Here is a 15,582-nt window from a genome sequence, read left to right as displayed (position 1 = left end):
AATTAGGTAAATTGGTCATCTCTCTCTTGCTACATGCACAGCCTATAGTGGTCACCGCTTGATACATGCTTTTCTTTTTGTTATCTATCGCCTTATTGATCATGTTGTGACAAGAAAGAAAAAAAAATCTAATTGCAATCACAAGGGTCTTATCTAAATGAATTGTTGTGGGAAAGGAGTACTCATGTAAGAGTTCTACTAAGAATATTGAAAACCAAGAAGGATTAGGAGCTTTGAATTTGAGGTCCATTTTGAGCGTAATGGATATTTTAAGCATACAATAATACCTTTACATTTGCAAATGAGTTGAAAAATCCTAATTAAAAAGGCACAAGCTTTCATAGTTCATATTAACATTTATATATACTTTTGAATGGGTGGTGCATATATCTCTAGATGTGTGGCTTAGTGATATCCATATATCTAGTTCCACCCACCAATCAGGATCAATGTATCGAGTATGCCATACATCCTTGATGAAATAGTATGGGGGTAGTATCTGGACAAAGCCCTCAGCTATGTCATGTGTTGCTCATATTACTAGTGGATCTCCCTCATCTCTCAAGTGTAGCATTTGTGTGTGATATCCCTATATTTGTGGTCGGTGTATTGCTCTAATCTCCTCAAATCTTTGGACAATCACCCCTCTCTATGTAGCTATTGTATGTGGAGTTGCTATTTGGAAGAAATCAATAAGTTGTGACTGACATCCCCCTCTCTGTATGGTGCCTGCCTATAATAATGATGCATGTCTAAATCTCAACTAAGAATTAGCCCTGGCGGCATCGATCTAGGACTCCATGACTAGTCTAAGGGAGGTGTCCTCTCCAAATAGTGTGGGGTATTTAGCTCAAATTGTGCTATAGGCTCTACATCCACAGATATAGTGCTCTTCACTCTCCACCTCCTCCTAGCATAGCTTGTAGATTTGCTCAACTCTAGGGATGTAGGCACCCCTCCTAGTCTCAATCTCAAGTTGATGAGAGAATACCTTGAGCTAGCCAATGGCTACTTGCATCTCATGTGGCATGTATACACTTAGGTATCCGAGTCTCACAAATGAAGCCATCCCCTATCGTCGTCATAAAGTGATCCGGGTAGTATGACATCTTTGATGGAAAGGGCTAATGGGGTGAAATCCATGTGTGTGATATGTACAACTTGATAATGGTCCTAGAGGTATATGAAGGGGGACTCAAGTTCATACTAAAAGGGGGGAGGTGGTCCATGTCTATCCCATGTCATGTGAGTCATTGTTAGTCCCCATGCATACCATGAAGTCTCATGTCCTACATGAGCTAGCTGTCGAGAGACCTCAAAGGATCTCCTAGGTAGTCTATCTAGATCCATGTCATGTACTCTTTGTATGAAACTAATGGTCTAAAAAAGGGCCTCCATCATCATGGGGGATGCAACAAACTTAGCTCTAATAATCTCATCTAGTATAGATGGTTTGTTGCAAATCGTCTATGAGACTATGATGACTTATGGTCTCTAAATCTGTATCCATAAGTATGTAGCCAAGGTTGGGGGTCCAAACATGTGCATTATATATCATGGCTAGTGTGATCAATGTGCCAAATAGCCACCTCTATGTGTGGGGATCCTAGAAGTATGCCTGGTGGCACTCTCTCTCCATCATGGTGGCCAATGCTACATATCCTTCTATGAATCGATCTCTGGCTGCTTGTGCCATGGTAATACTCTTGTCAAATGTAGTGAATGTGACCCCTAAGTAGACATGTGAGTCCACAACCTTCACCTATCCTGCTCCTAGGGTGATGACTAATCTCCTCCTAAGACTAGGGTTGATATGTGGAAGATTGGGATCTTGGTTTTCCCAAGATTAACCATCAATCCATGCTGTGCACAAAAGTCATGAAGGGCATGGATATGTCTTTGTAGACCCTCTTGTGACTCATAGACCAAAACAATAGCACCAACATAAAGTGTAATAGAGAATAATATACCTACCATCTCGACCTCATCGCATCCTCCTCTTGTGATGTGGTTTTCTATCTCATTGATGCAGAGTCAGAAGAGTGTAGGGGAGAGCGGATAGTTGTGCTTCACTCCAATGGTGCTAGAGACTATGTCTAAAAGTCCTCCTGGGTATCTCACCCCACCTACCACTGTCTCATACAGTTCACGATGCCCTAGACCATGTTCAATGGGATCCCTAGTGTCTATAGTCTTTGTAGTAGTCTATATTGTGGATCTATGTCAAAGGCTTTGCAGAAATCCACAGAGCAGTAGTAGAGTCTCTTTTTCCTCACATTAGCATATTCAATCATGCCCCTCAAGGTGAAGGTGTGATCAAGTGTAGAGAATCCCTATTTGGATCTAGCCTATCCTATTGTCCTCAATCTCCCTCTCTCTACATATATAGTGGTGAGATCCACCACCATCACTACTCCATACATCTTAACCAATGTGTGGCTAGTGGAAACTCACGCTCAATCGCTAAGACCCATGGACTACTTATTGTTCAAGTGTTTCAAGCCAAGTGCTAATGGCTACCTCTCACATAGCCGACGCGCATTCCCTTTTTACGAGTGTAATGAGCTTACCTCAATGCCCGATTGAGTACCCTCCTCCTCAAGCACACCGGTGGCTCCACGATTCATGATACAAGCTCAAGCAACCTCATGCCTCCACCCTCAAGCTTCATCCTCCATAGCCGCATGTGAGACAAGAGAAGAGAAGAGAAGGGAAGAAGAGAGGAGATGATGGAGAGCTTCTTCTCCTTGATCCATCATCCTCACACACTCACTCCCTCACGCTTTCATGCTTCCCCTCTCTCAAGCACACACAAGAAAGCAAGAAGAAAAGAAGAAGAGACAAAGATGAGTCCACTTTGCCACACACCAAAGAATGAGCTTCTCATTCACTTTTTGAGTTTATATACAAAGCCCTTATCCCTTTGGGTATCCATTTCCTTTTTTACATGACTGGCCATTATGGCAAGGTCCTCTTTTCCTATTCCCATCTAGTTGCCCTTTCTCTTTACCTATGCCCTTCTACCCTTTATAATTTGCACAAGAGGGAGCCTAGCACTCTTTTACAAAATTTTTATGGGTGCCTTACATTTAAAAATGTGCTTTTGCCTTTGGCTTAGCTTTTGAGGCCGCCCTTGCACTTTTGGCTATTTCCCTTCCTACTTCTTCCTTTGTGTCCGCCTTTGGAGTTTTCTTGGAGTTCTTTTTCTCTTTCTTGAACTGGGGTTAACATTACCCCCTCCTAGATGAGTGCCAGTCCCATGTCACTTCTATGTCTGTGTTGATGAGGATTCGGTCCTCTAAAGGGTGGTGGGTGGGTTGATGATGGTGGGGCCTCACGGGGATTAGTAGTTGGAGAGAAGCTGATCAAAGTGTTGAGGTGGTGGAGATCGAGGATGGTTGGAGTGAATGACAGGGCCGCTGAAGTTGGTGGTTTACCACCTTTTCTTGTACCTGAAAAGAAAAGAAGTGCACTACCTAGGGGCAGTGTCTACCTTGTCGTATGGTGCATTGTGCTCGTGCTAGTGGAACTAGGAGTTAGGTCAATGTGGTTTTGTCCAACACTTGAGGACCCATTTTGAGCTCCGTTGTTGGTGTGGTGCACGGCTTAGGGAAGAGGTATGTAAGTGTTGCCCTTAAGGTGCCCCGAGCGTGAAGTGGGAAATGGGGTTAGGTAAAAAAATTCTAGTTGTAGTGATTGTGGCACTTAAATAATTTGAGGGACTTGGTCTTTTCCCTCTCTTTCTTTTCCTTTGTTTTCTTCTTTTCTTTTCTTCTTCGTTCATTCCTTTTTCTTTCTCTTCTTCTCTTCTTCTCTTCTCTCTTTTTTTTTTTGGATAGATATAGGGGTGCTCTTACCCTGGTTCTCTTTTGATGATACATCACGAGGTAGCCTAAGGGATTTACTCAAAAAGGCACAACTGCGCATGTAGCTTTTGAGATTAGCCCTGACATTTAGAGATGTGGTTGACAAAAAGGGGTGTCCATACCTTGTAAACCGGCTATCATTCATGTCTTCGAGTGCCTTCATATACAAAAAGAGGGTAACAATGTAGCCCTCAACATCATTAGCCAATCCATGGCACAAGTATCTATTCCTAGGTTGAGAGATTAAATAAAGAGTGGAGGTAGGTGGGCCTCCTCAACTGACTTTTTCTTTAGTAGAAACCTAATGATCCTAAGATAATTACAAGTTGTGATGAAAGTAGGGTCTGGACGATAGGATGAGAAATCCTTGAGGAAGCGTGTGATTGAAGGACAGATCCTTGAAGGTTAGGCACTCCTTGGGACTCTTTCCATTGGCATTGTAGATCTTAGGGAAGTCATACCTACCATGCTCCTCCCTATTGTAGTCCACTCCGTACCTATGAGGGTAGGGCATGTAGATAGAATCATTCCTTTCTTCAGGGAGTGTGCCGCAAAATGCCATCCATGCATCAAGGTTTGTATCCTAGATTCTCCTCCACCACTTGGTTTGTGCTTCATAGTCTTGGACCGTCCTGGGGATCTGGTACACCTTGTCCTGTCAGTAGCCTGTTGGAACTTACCGCCTCCATCGAATGATAATTATGCTCCGCTCCATGACCCATTGATTTTCCAAGTTGTTGGCCATTTGAATTATTATGTCCACTACTTCCACTAGTAGGACTCGGTCCAGGGCCCGTGCATAGGGGAATGATAGTTTGGAGGGCTAAGTTTGGAGTTCTCCTTGCTCCCAAACGCTCAGTTCTCCTAGGGCTAGTTGATAGGATAGCAATCCTTGCATTGTGGCACGGGCTCTCCAAGAAGCTGTTGGGGTTATGCTCTAGCTCTCCACTGGGCTTGCTCCACCAATTTCCGTCGTCTTCTTCTCTTAGCTACAATGATGCGCTTGGGTACTTGGCTGCCTTGTGGATCTTCCTAGGGTACATTTGGCAATGGTGGGCTAAGCTTCTTTGCATGTTGCTCTTCTCCTAGCTCCTGCTCGAAATCCGGCCCTTCCTTTGGAGGTTGCTCCTTCGGGTTAGATCTGGGGGTGGATGCGGCGGCTCCTACTCTTCAAAACCTAGCTCCTTTCTTAGCTCATCAATGGAGAGGCTGGCTTGTCTCTAATACTGGCATTGTTGTTTTCTTGTTAGGCCAGTGCTGATTGGGAGAGCTCGCTCGTCCAAGGCGTACTTCAGGGCTGTAGTGGTCAATTCTAGCTTCCTTCTCATCCTCTCCACAGAATCATTGTCGTCCGCGTGTGCTGCATAGAGCACTCTGCCCAAGAAGCCTTGGCATTGCGCCTTTGAACTTTCTTTTGCGGCTTTGGCTCTGGCCTTTGCCAACACCCCCTCACATTTCGCTATGGCCAAGCACTCATCAGCAAGTTCTTGCACTCGTTCAAAGTTGTGCTCTTCCCACTGTTTGGCCCTCTCTTCCAACTCCTCCTTTCCCTTCTCCATGATTTGAAGATAGCATCATTACCACCTGTTATTGTTCATTCCACACATCTAGCATGTGTATTTTTTCCTTGTTTAGGCGGTTCAACTACTCCTCAACTATCTTCTGGGCTAGTTGTGCCATGGAGAGCTGCATGGAAGTTTTCGATAGCCTTTTGGATAGATCTTTGTTCCTCTACACGTGGGCGTCTTGGTTTCCTTCCATGTTGTTGTCTTTTAGATTCGGCCACGGCTTTTATCTTCTCCACCTTCTGTTCCAAGTTCTTCAACTTCTCCTACAGCCCTTGGGTTTCTTTCTCGATGGCTTCTTCCCTCTCTTTCTCCAAGCATTTGATTTCCCTTTCTAGTCTCCCTTGTTCCTCCAACTCTAGGGTAGTCTTCTTTCCAAGTTTCCTATTTCTTTTTTATATATTCGTGCCCTCTCTTATGTTGTGGCCTCTAGCTCCTTCGTAGCCTCCAAGATGTTTTTCATATTCCCTTGCATCTCTTCATCCAACTTTGCTAGTTCCTCATTAAGCTGCTGCAGGATCACACAGTTCTGTTTCTCCTCAGCCCACTTTGCTTCCCACTTTCCTTCTTCTCCCTTCTCCAACTTGATTGTTGCCGTTCTCCTCTCCTCCTTGGCCTTTTCTAGCTACACTAGGAGCTCTTTGACATAATCATCATATGTTGTAGCCATGGGCATCGTGGGGGGTGCTGCAGTCATGGAGGCCTCTAACTTGTGCATCTTGGGGTCTCGCCTTGACTCAGCATCAACTGTGGCCAAAGACTTTTAGCTCCTTCAAAAGGGGGCCTCTACTCTTGAAATATAGAGCTATCTCCTACATCTTCGTCACCAAAAAATGCCTCGTGGACATTAACTTGCTAGTGTCCATGATAGCTACAGTGTCTTGGGTAGTCAAGTTGGTCACGGCATGGGACGTGAAGATTGAGGGGAGGGGGTGTGTTGGGGCCTTGCCCTTGCCTGATACTATTGGGACTGCTTTGATTATTGAGGCCTTGATGCTGCTCCTTGGCTCTCCTTCCCTCTAGGGGCTCATGGTGGCTAGCTCTTCCATACCCAAGGTCTCCTCCACTGACCTGTGTATAGCCTCGGCTATGTCTTCATCTTTCTTTCTTCTCAACTCTTTCGCCTCTTGCTCTAATTTTCTTTTTCTCTCATCTTTGGCCCTCTTGGACTCTCTTTGGGCCCTCTTCAACTCCTCCCATTTCTCATTTGTCATTGTTTCTTTCATTTCCTATCGTGGCTTTAATGGGGTTCCCTTCTTTGGCGCCTTGGGCTCTCTTTGGCTTGCAGACTGTGTCTCTTGCTCTTCCCTATCACTTATAGTCCTCTCATTGGACTGCTCATGTTCATGGTGCAGCAATCAGTCAAGGGTCTCCCCTACTCCCTTTTCACCTCCTTCCGTGTCCTTAAAGGCCTCCTCGATTATGGCCATTAGGATTCCACCAAACCTGATGGTGGATGCCTTAGAGGAGGACTTCTTCTAGACAATTGACCTTACTGTGGAGGTCGGGGATTCCCCTCTTGCTACTGTTGTGCCTGTGGTCATGGCTTTCGCTGAGCTTTCAATAGTCTTTTGCACTAAGGCATTCTCATCTACCTCATCTAGGGATCTAGCTGCAATGCTTTCCTGCAATGACACCCCGATTCTATTCATAAGAGCATTGTACCTTTGACTAGAGAAGAGAGTATAAACCATCTTTGCCTACAACTTGATCTCAAGATTTGGAATGTCTTCCAATCTTATCCCATCCACTATGCATACAACAGCCTTGCTCATCCCCAGCATGCTATACACATCCCTCTTTGGGCGTCTCTCTATCATATTAGCCAAACCTAGGGCCTTCTCCATCACTACAGGGCTCAATTCCACCTCTACTTGGTGGGCTTCTTTCCCTTTCCGGATCATCACTGTGCCACAGTTTCTTTCGGCATTGAAACTCCTCAAAAATTCTACACACTTTGTTGTAGTCAACCACACCTTCTCTATGTACTTATGTAAGCTGCGCTGGTCCATGAGTTGTTTTATGGGTGGCTCTTCCATGATGGCATCTTCTAGGTTTAGGGCATTCTTAAATGTGAATTAGTTGTAGCCCCTTGTTTCTACCGTCAAGTCGTACTTCGCTTGCTCTTCCTCCGTGAATGGGAGCTTACTACCTTTATCTTGCCCTACCATTTTAGGTTCCTATCATATATCATGGCCCACCATTAGCTTTTCTGAGTTGGCTTCCACAAAGAGGTACATAAAACATACATGAAAGCTTCTTGAGACTGTGAAATGCTTAGGTATAGATTAAATTTTTTGCCTCAAGCAATCCACGCGATTCAAAAGTTTCCATGATAATTTTTTCACATTCTAAGTCTTCTCATTTCAACATTGATTAACACTTAAGACATGTTTGTTTTCTTCTTTTCCAATTTTCTTTTTATGCTTGTTTCCTTTCCACCTTACCCCCTCCCTCCCTTGGGAATGATTTGAATCCTTCCTAGGATTGGAGAGCAAAAGGCTAAGGGTGTTTAGGCACCTTTGGGCAGGACATGACCTTGGAGAAGCCAGGCATAGAATTGTGGATTATATTCCAAGTGAGCATAGCGGTCCATATCTTAAGGTCTGGTGCTTACATGTGTAATATAGGTTAAGACATCAATGATTAGATCACCAGAGTTGATCTTGCTAGCAATGTGTAGCTCTTCTTTAGTAAGGATGCAATCTAGGTAAGGGTGGCTCATGACGTGATCTTCCAATGATTGATTACGAGTGGTGTCCAACACCCTAAAAGAGGTAGGAGCTATGTAAGTGGGATCATACTCTGAGGTTTTAATGGCGCGCCACTACTCAACATTGGTCATGATTTGGTAGTCTTCTTGTTCCCACTGAAGTCGAAGAGTGTACCATTTGCGTAAGAAAGAGGAGTCATTGGCAGCGAGCTGCTTCAATTGCGTAATTTCTCGGTCCGTGGTGGCAAGGACTTTTCTCGTGACATAAGAGGTGATTAGGCATTGTTTGCGGGCTTGTTCAATGGAGAGCTTAGTGGCAATGAGTTCCTCCTACCTAGGCAGTTTTGACAAATACAAATTTAGATTCCTCCCATGAGTAGGGTATCGGCGCACTTCCATTGCTAGAGACTAACCTAAAAGACCTAAGTCCTTCCGATTGTAACTCTTAACAAGCATGGTAAACATGGCATCCAAGCATCTGAGGAGGCAGGCAACCAAGTCATCGCCTATATTCTTAGCTAGGTTTGCGGCTAGCATGGTTAGAATGGATCTCTATTGGTAAGAGGGTCTAAGGTCAATAGGTGGATGAGATTTGGTGGGGTTGGATAGTCCCGCAGCTGTTGGGTACAGTTCTGGTTGCGGTGCTGGCGATGGTGCACTAGGGGCGGCCTGTGTGGTGGGTGGCACACTAGTAGAGGCTTGCACGGCAGTTGGGGTACTAACAGGATGAGGTTGAGGCAGTTTAGGAGTAGCAGGTTGTGGTTTGGGTTGATAGACTTGTTGAGTTGCGATGGGTTTAGGTTTTGGAAGGCCAACAGGCCCTGTAGCTCTAGGGGCTTTTGTGGCATTGATGGTGGATTCGTCTTGATGCTTTGTGTGGTTAAGCTTGAGGGCGGCATTTGGATAGTGTGCTTGGTCGTCGAGGCTTTAGGTACCCAAATCTAAGTATTACCCTTGTAATAACCTTGTGCTTGCAATAAGGTCTTGGGGACCTATCACGGCTTTTTGACCATTCGTCGAGGCTTGTAATTTCTTTTGGGCCTCCTAGGTTTCAAGGGAAGGTTTCTAGCCTTGAAAGTTCATGTTTGGGGGCTCTTAGGTGGCAGTCTTGGATGTTTCAGTACCCATTTGAACTGGTGTTCAAGGGTTTTAGCTTTTTGGTTGGCCTTTTGGTGGTGTTGAGGTTCGGCAGAGTGTGACAACTCACAACCCCCCTTCAGGGGCCTGATGGTGGGTTTCTCTACCGGTGGCTTTGCGGACTGTGATGGAGTAGCATAGCCCTTGCTGAAGGAAGTGATGATTTGTACATTTTTGATGGCTAGGTGAATACGTTGTGACTGGTAGTCAACATTACAGTGAACCTACTTCTTAAAGATTCGTCTTAACGGTGACTCTATGCCTGCATCCTTCACATTTGGCAACACATAAAAGACGATGGGCAAGCTCTCAGACTCAATAGACACTGCATTTTTTCACTTTTCCAAAAGTGCAAATGCACAGCCACCAAATGGGCTAAGTTTGGTGTTAGTGTCTTATAACTGTGGTTTGTCGATTTGAGTCCAACGATCGTAAGTTAGGATGTTAAAGTCAACACATTCATCGATCAATGCATCAATGGCGTGTGTCTGCTGGGCTGATAGGGTCATGTGCGGATAAGCCAGGGCTACTACTTTCTCATCCTCATCATCAGCCTCCATAATGGTTGCTACTCGTACATTGACAGGGGCTTTTGGCATTAGAGGTTCGTGAAGTGGATGTGTGGGGCATAGTACTTCTTGATGTGGCTGCTATTGAAGAAGCCTATGCCCTCACCTTCTAGGGTTTCGAGTTTAACATTACCGATCTGGCTTATGCTGTGAACTTGGAAGGGTTCTAACCCCCTAAACTTCATTTTCTGCTTATATCCCTTAACCAAGTACAATAGCACCAGGTCACCTCATGTGAAATTGCGTTGCTTGACGTGCTTGTCAAACTAGCTCTTACGACACGCCTTTTCACAAATCAACGCATGTGTGGCTAGAAGTTCAGTCCACAACAAGCATTCTAGCTCAACTAAACATTTCGTCCATGCTTCCTTTCCTTTCCATCTTTCTTGAATAGAGATTCTCAAGCTAGAAACAAAGAATTCTACAAGTAGAATTGCCTTTGTTCCGTAGGTCAACCTAAAGGGGGTCTATCCCATGGCCATTTTATAGGCTATCTGATAGGCCCATAAGGCTATCATTAGCTTGTTATCACAGTCGTTGTGCAAAGCAAAGACTACCTTGGTTAGGATGCTTACCAAAATCTTATTTGTTGACTCCACTTGGGCGTTTGTAGGGGAGCTACATAGCTCTACCCCGAGACCTACGGACCGCTTATTGATCAAGTGTTTCAAGCTGAGCTGCCATGGCTACCTCTCACATAGCCGACGCGCAATGCCTACCTTGTGGGTGTAGTGAGCTTACCTTGATGCTCGATCGAGTTCCCTCCTCTCTCTCACACTCCGGTAGCTCCACGATCCTTGTGGCAAGCTCAAGCAACCTCAATCCCTCTCCGTCAAGCTCCATCCTCCATAGCCACACGAGATGAGAGAAGAGAAGAAGGGAAGGAAAGATAAAGAGAGAAGATGGGGAACTTCTTCTCCACGATCCCTCACTATCACACACTCACTCCCTCACACTCCCTCAATCCCTCACTCAAGCACAAGAAAGAAGGTAAGAAGCAAGAGAAGAGGAAGAAGAAGCTTTAGCCACACCCAAGAATGAACTTCTCATTCACTTTTGAACTTTATATGCATGCCCTAATTTTTTGGCGGTCATCCCCACTTTTTACATGGCCGGCCATTAGCCTAGGCCCTCTTTTCCTATTTCCCACCATTCTAACTTATCCCGTTCCCACTAATGCATACAATTGGCATAGGAGTGAGCCCAGCGCTCTTTTTGCAAGGATTCGGGAGCACCTTCATATTTAATGGTGCGCTTTTACTCTTTTCTTTTCTCGATGCGACACCGTCATTTAGATTTTCAAAGTCTGACCTCTATCCAGGACACCTTTTCCTTTCTTTGTCTTGTGCCTTCTTTGTTGTCTCCTTCTTCCATTTTTCCCTCACTTCTGCTCCATTTTTCATTCCTCTGTGCTGCGGTAAACATTACCCCCCTCCTAGTAGAGTGCCAGTCCCATGGCACTGGGGTGGGGAGCAGCAAGGTGGTTGGGATTGGTGCTAAGTGGAAATGGTAGGTAGATGACCACTATTGAAAAGGTGGTGCTCTGATGAGAGATGATGGGATGTTGGTTCCTGGTGATTTGGAGAGGTTCCGGCTTGCTTAGATCTGCATGAAGATGCTCGGCCTTGGTTGCACAATTGGAATTTGTCATCGGTGATGATTGTCAAAACCGGGGCTTCCTAATCAGTTGAAGAACACATGGTGCCAAGATGGAGCCAATGGCGGGCCCGACTGAGTTATGAACAGCCTGCAAGAGAAAGTTGTGCACTCACGAAGGGGGGTATATGTCTCACGGTGAGGTGTAAGTGCACGTGTAGTGGAACTAGGAGGTGGGTCTAACCTTGGGCAAACCTTGGTCAAGCCCTTAGTAATGTCTCACACTTGAGGACCCAGTTTGTGTATTGTTGGAGGTGTAGTGCAGTGCAGAGCTTAGGGTGACAGGTCTGAAAGTTCTGCCCTTGATGTGCCCTAAGCGTGGAGTGGAGAGAGGGGCTAGGGGTGATCCCTAAGTGCGGTGAGCAATGTGTTTTTTTTTTTTGAAGGCGTTTGGCTAGTGCTGATCACCGTCAGCCGAAGCGTAGGAAGGTCGCAGGCGTTGGGATAGAAAGGCACGGCTTTGGAGATATTCTTTAATTGCAGCTCGAGCCTTCAGAGGTGTGGATGACAAAAAGGGGTGGTTACACCTTGTGAAGCAGGTGTCATTCATGTTTTCTAAGAGCTCCAAGCAAAAGGAGGGGAGGAGGGATGCTCTCATCATTAGTCGAGTCATAGCTCTACTATCGATGCCTAGATTGATGTCAAAAAAGAGGGGGGGGGGGGGGAGGTGAGCTTCTTCAGCGGTAGGCTTCTGTAGTAATAGGAATTTGAGCAACCTAAAATAGTTACAGGTGGTTAGGAAAGCAAGATCCGAGCAGGAGGAGAAGTCCGCGAGGAAGCGGGTGATGGATGGAAGGATATCCTGTTGTCTAAAGACTAAGCATTCCTCGAGAGTTTGGGCATTTACATTATATATTTTAGAAAAGTCAAAATCCCCGTAAATGGCACGGTCATAGTCCACTCCATGCCGGCGGGGGTAGGGCATGTAGGAGGGGTCATTTCGCTCCTCGGGGAGTGAGCTGCAGAAGGCGTTCCAGGTGTCAAAATTGGCTTCCCAAATCCTCCGCCGCCACTTTGGCTGCGTCTCGTAGCCTTGGACGGATTTGGAAATCCAGTTCACCTTGTCCTGCCAGTAGTCTGCAGGCTCCTGCCTCCACTTGCTCATAATTAGGCTCCTTTCTTCCACCCATCGGTTCGCTAAGTCCTTAGTTAGATCCTTGATTTTGGATAGGATACTGAGCGGCAGTGCCCGGTCCAACGAGCGTGGGTAGGGGAAGGACATCTCAAAGGGCCTCGTCTGAAACTCCCGATCATGCCAGATGACCAATTCCTGCGGCCAATCAATGGGGTTGGGGTCCCTTCGTAGTGGTACTGGCTCGTCAGAGAATTGTCTTGGCAGTGACCGGGCTCTGCGTTGTGCATCCTCTGCCAGCTCCTGTCTCCTCCTTGTGGCTGCCACAATGAGCTCCGACATGTGGCATCTTCAGTCTCGTCTGGTGGGAGGTCTAGTAGAGGGGGACTGGGCGCTTTCCGTAGTTCTTCATCAGCCTCTTGGTCCGAATCCAGGCCTCCCTCAGTATCTTGTTTGGCCACGGCTAGGATTGTTTGTGATGGTGGTGCGAGCGGCTCCTGCTCTTCGAATCCCAGGTCCTTGAGCTCAACAGTGGAGAGCCCGGCACGGCGCAGGTAGCTGAATTGTTGTTCCTTGGTGAGTCCCGTGCTGGTGGGGAGCTCCCGTTCCTAAAGGCCGTACCTTAACGCTCGGGTAGTCAATTCCAGTTTTCTTCTCACCCTTTCCACTAAATCATTGCTCTGTGCTTGGGTGACATGTAACACAGTGCTGAGGAAGGCTTGCCTTTGTGTGTGGGTGCATACATTGGCTGCTTCAGCTCTAGATTTGGCAAGCACTCTCTCGCACTCTACCACCGCCAAGCGCTCCGTTAATTGCCCGATTCTGTCAAAGTCATTTGCTTCCCAAGCGTTGGCCCTGTCATCCATCTTTTGTCTTTTCTCTTCCATCGCACTCGCAAGTGTGGTCATCATCTATTGTTGTTCATTCGTTAAAGCCCAGAGTTGATGCCACTCCCTGGACTTCCATGCCAGCTGCGCTTCGGCGATTTCCTTTGCTTGAGTTGTGATACTAAATTTATGCTCTGCCTCATCAATTCATTCCGATCTCTCCTGTGACAGCTGCTCATGGCTCTGGATTTCCGCAAGGTGCAGTCTTCGTTGCATGAAGGCCATGGCCATGAGGGCCTTAGTGTCCTCCTTGGCAACTTCCAATGCCCCTTGTAGTCGTTGTACCTCCTGTTGTTGTTCTTGCACTTCGGTTGCAAGGGTTGTGGTCTGGCCCTGTGCTAGAAATTCTATCTCTCTTTCTAGCCTATTTTGCTCCTCAAGCTCATATTGAAGCTTTGCCATGGCGTCCCCCTACCCCTCGCTTGGTTCACCTTCTTGAGTCGCCAATAGGCCGTACCCCTCTAGTCTGGCCGTTCTTTGCTCTAGGTCGGCATACTGCTGCACCAACAACTTTAAACTCCATTGTTTGGCCACCAGGTTCTGTTCTTCATCCTCTAGCCTCTGTCGTAGGTGGTTCTCATTGTCTTGGGCCTCCTTCTTTTTTGCCTCCAGCTGGTCTTGTAACGCCTTGACCTCCCTTCGCTGATTAGCCTCTTGCTTTGAAACTTCGAGCTTCAAGGCCACCGAGGTTTCCCTTTCTTTCTCCAGCTCCAATAGGGCCACCTTCTTTTCCTCCTTTGCAGCCTCTAGCTGCGCTAAGAGCTCAGCCATGTAGGTGTCATAGTCTGCTCTCAATGACAGGGGGATGGGAGCTGTGGTGGTCAATGCTTCGAGTTTTTGCCATTTAGGGTCTTTCCTGGATTTAGCATCAGCGATGGCAGGTCTTTTCGCGCCAAGTTTTGGGACAATCTTTGCCACCTTACTGATGAGCATCTGCATCATGCTCATCAGTTGAGCCGTGTCCGGAGAGGCATTTGGGGTGTCTGTTGCATCGACATGAAGGAGGGAGGCAGGGGATGTAACGGTGATTTTCTCTTGCCTGCGGTGGTCATCGGAGCTACCCTCGCACTACCACTCGCTTGGGCTTCATGGTGAGGACCATAGGGGTTGATTTCTCCTAGTCTGTGAGCTTCTTCAACAAACCTGCGAGTGGCTTCAGCCAACTCGGCTAGTTCCTTCATGCTCAGTTTGTAGGCTTCCTCTTCCGCCCTTCTCTGTTGTTCCTCTTCTGCCCTTTTTGACTCCTCTTTAACTCTTGCGAGTTCTTCCTCCTCCTCCTTCTGCAGTTGTTCTTCCAACCCACACGACTCTTTTTGAGGCCTCTTCACCTCGGCTCGCTCCCTTTTGCTCAGTGTCTTCACCCTCTTTTGGCCCTTGCCGTCCTTCGTTTGCGTTTGAGGCCCAACCTTTTGCGGGGGTGTTACTTCAGGGTCCCCTACATCTCTAGCTGTCCTTTCACTTAAGACTTCCTCCTCTCAACGTGGTGAGTCTTGGTGCTCAATCTGCTCTCCCTCCACGCCAGCGCCCTTGATGGCCTCGTCAATGATTGTTGTAAGTATACCTCCGTACGTGATCGTGGAGGCCTTGATGGTAGGTTTTTTCCTCATGGATCGTGCAGTGGAGGCTGGGGATTCCCCACTGGCTGGCGTTGCGGCTGGGGCTAGAAGGGCAGCTGAACTCTTTATAGTCTTCTGGACGAAACCGTTCCAGTCCACCTCCTCTAGGACCCCTGCCGCAATGCTTTCCAGCAGTGGTACGCTGATCCTATTCATGAGGGAGTTGTACCTGTGGCTAGAGAAGAGAGAATGGATCATTTTAGCCTGCATTCTTGTCGCCGGGTCTGGAATGTCGGCTAGACTAATTCCATCGACCGTATGTATATCTTCCTTTTTGACTCCTGGCATGGTGTACATGTCCCTTTTTGGGCTTCTTTCCTTTTTGAGCACGAGTCCCAAGGGTCTTTCGATAGTGGTGGCGTCAAGGGGCACCTGTACCCGTCTTTCTTGATTACCTTCCCTTACCGTGACTATGCTACAGCTTCGTCCTTCATTGAAATTTCTCAAGAACTCTGCACACATGCTGTAGTCGACAAGTTTCCCGACTTTCTCTACATACTT

Source organism: Lygodium microphyllum, chromosome 24, assembly GCF_053477565.2.
Source record: "Lygodium microphyllum isolate KBCC chromosome 24, Lygodium_microphyllum_v1.1.10, whole genome shotgun sequence".
Lineage (NCBI taxonomy): Eukaryota > Viridiplantae > Streptophyta > Polypodiopsida > Schizaeales > Lygodiaceae > Lygodium > Lygodium microphyllum.
The sequence above is the reverse complement of the archived record's forward strand: the minus strand, read 5'-3'. Positions refer to the sequence as shown.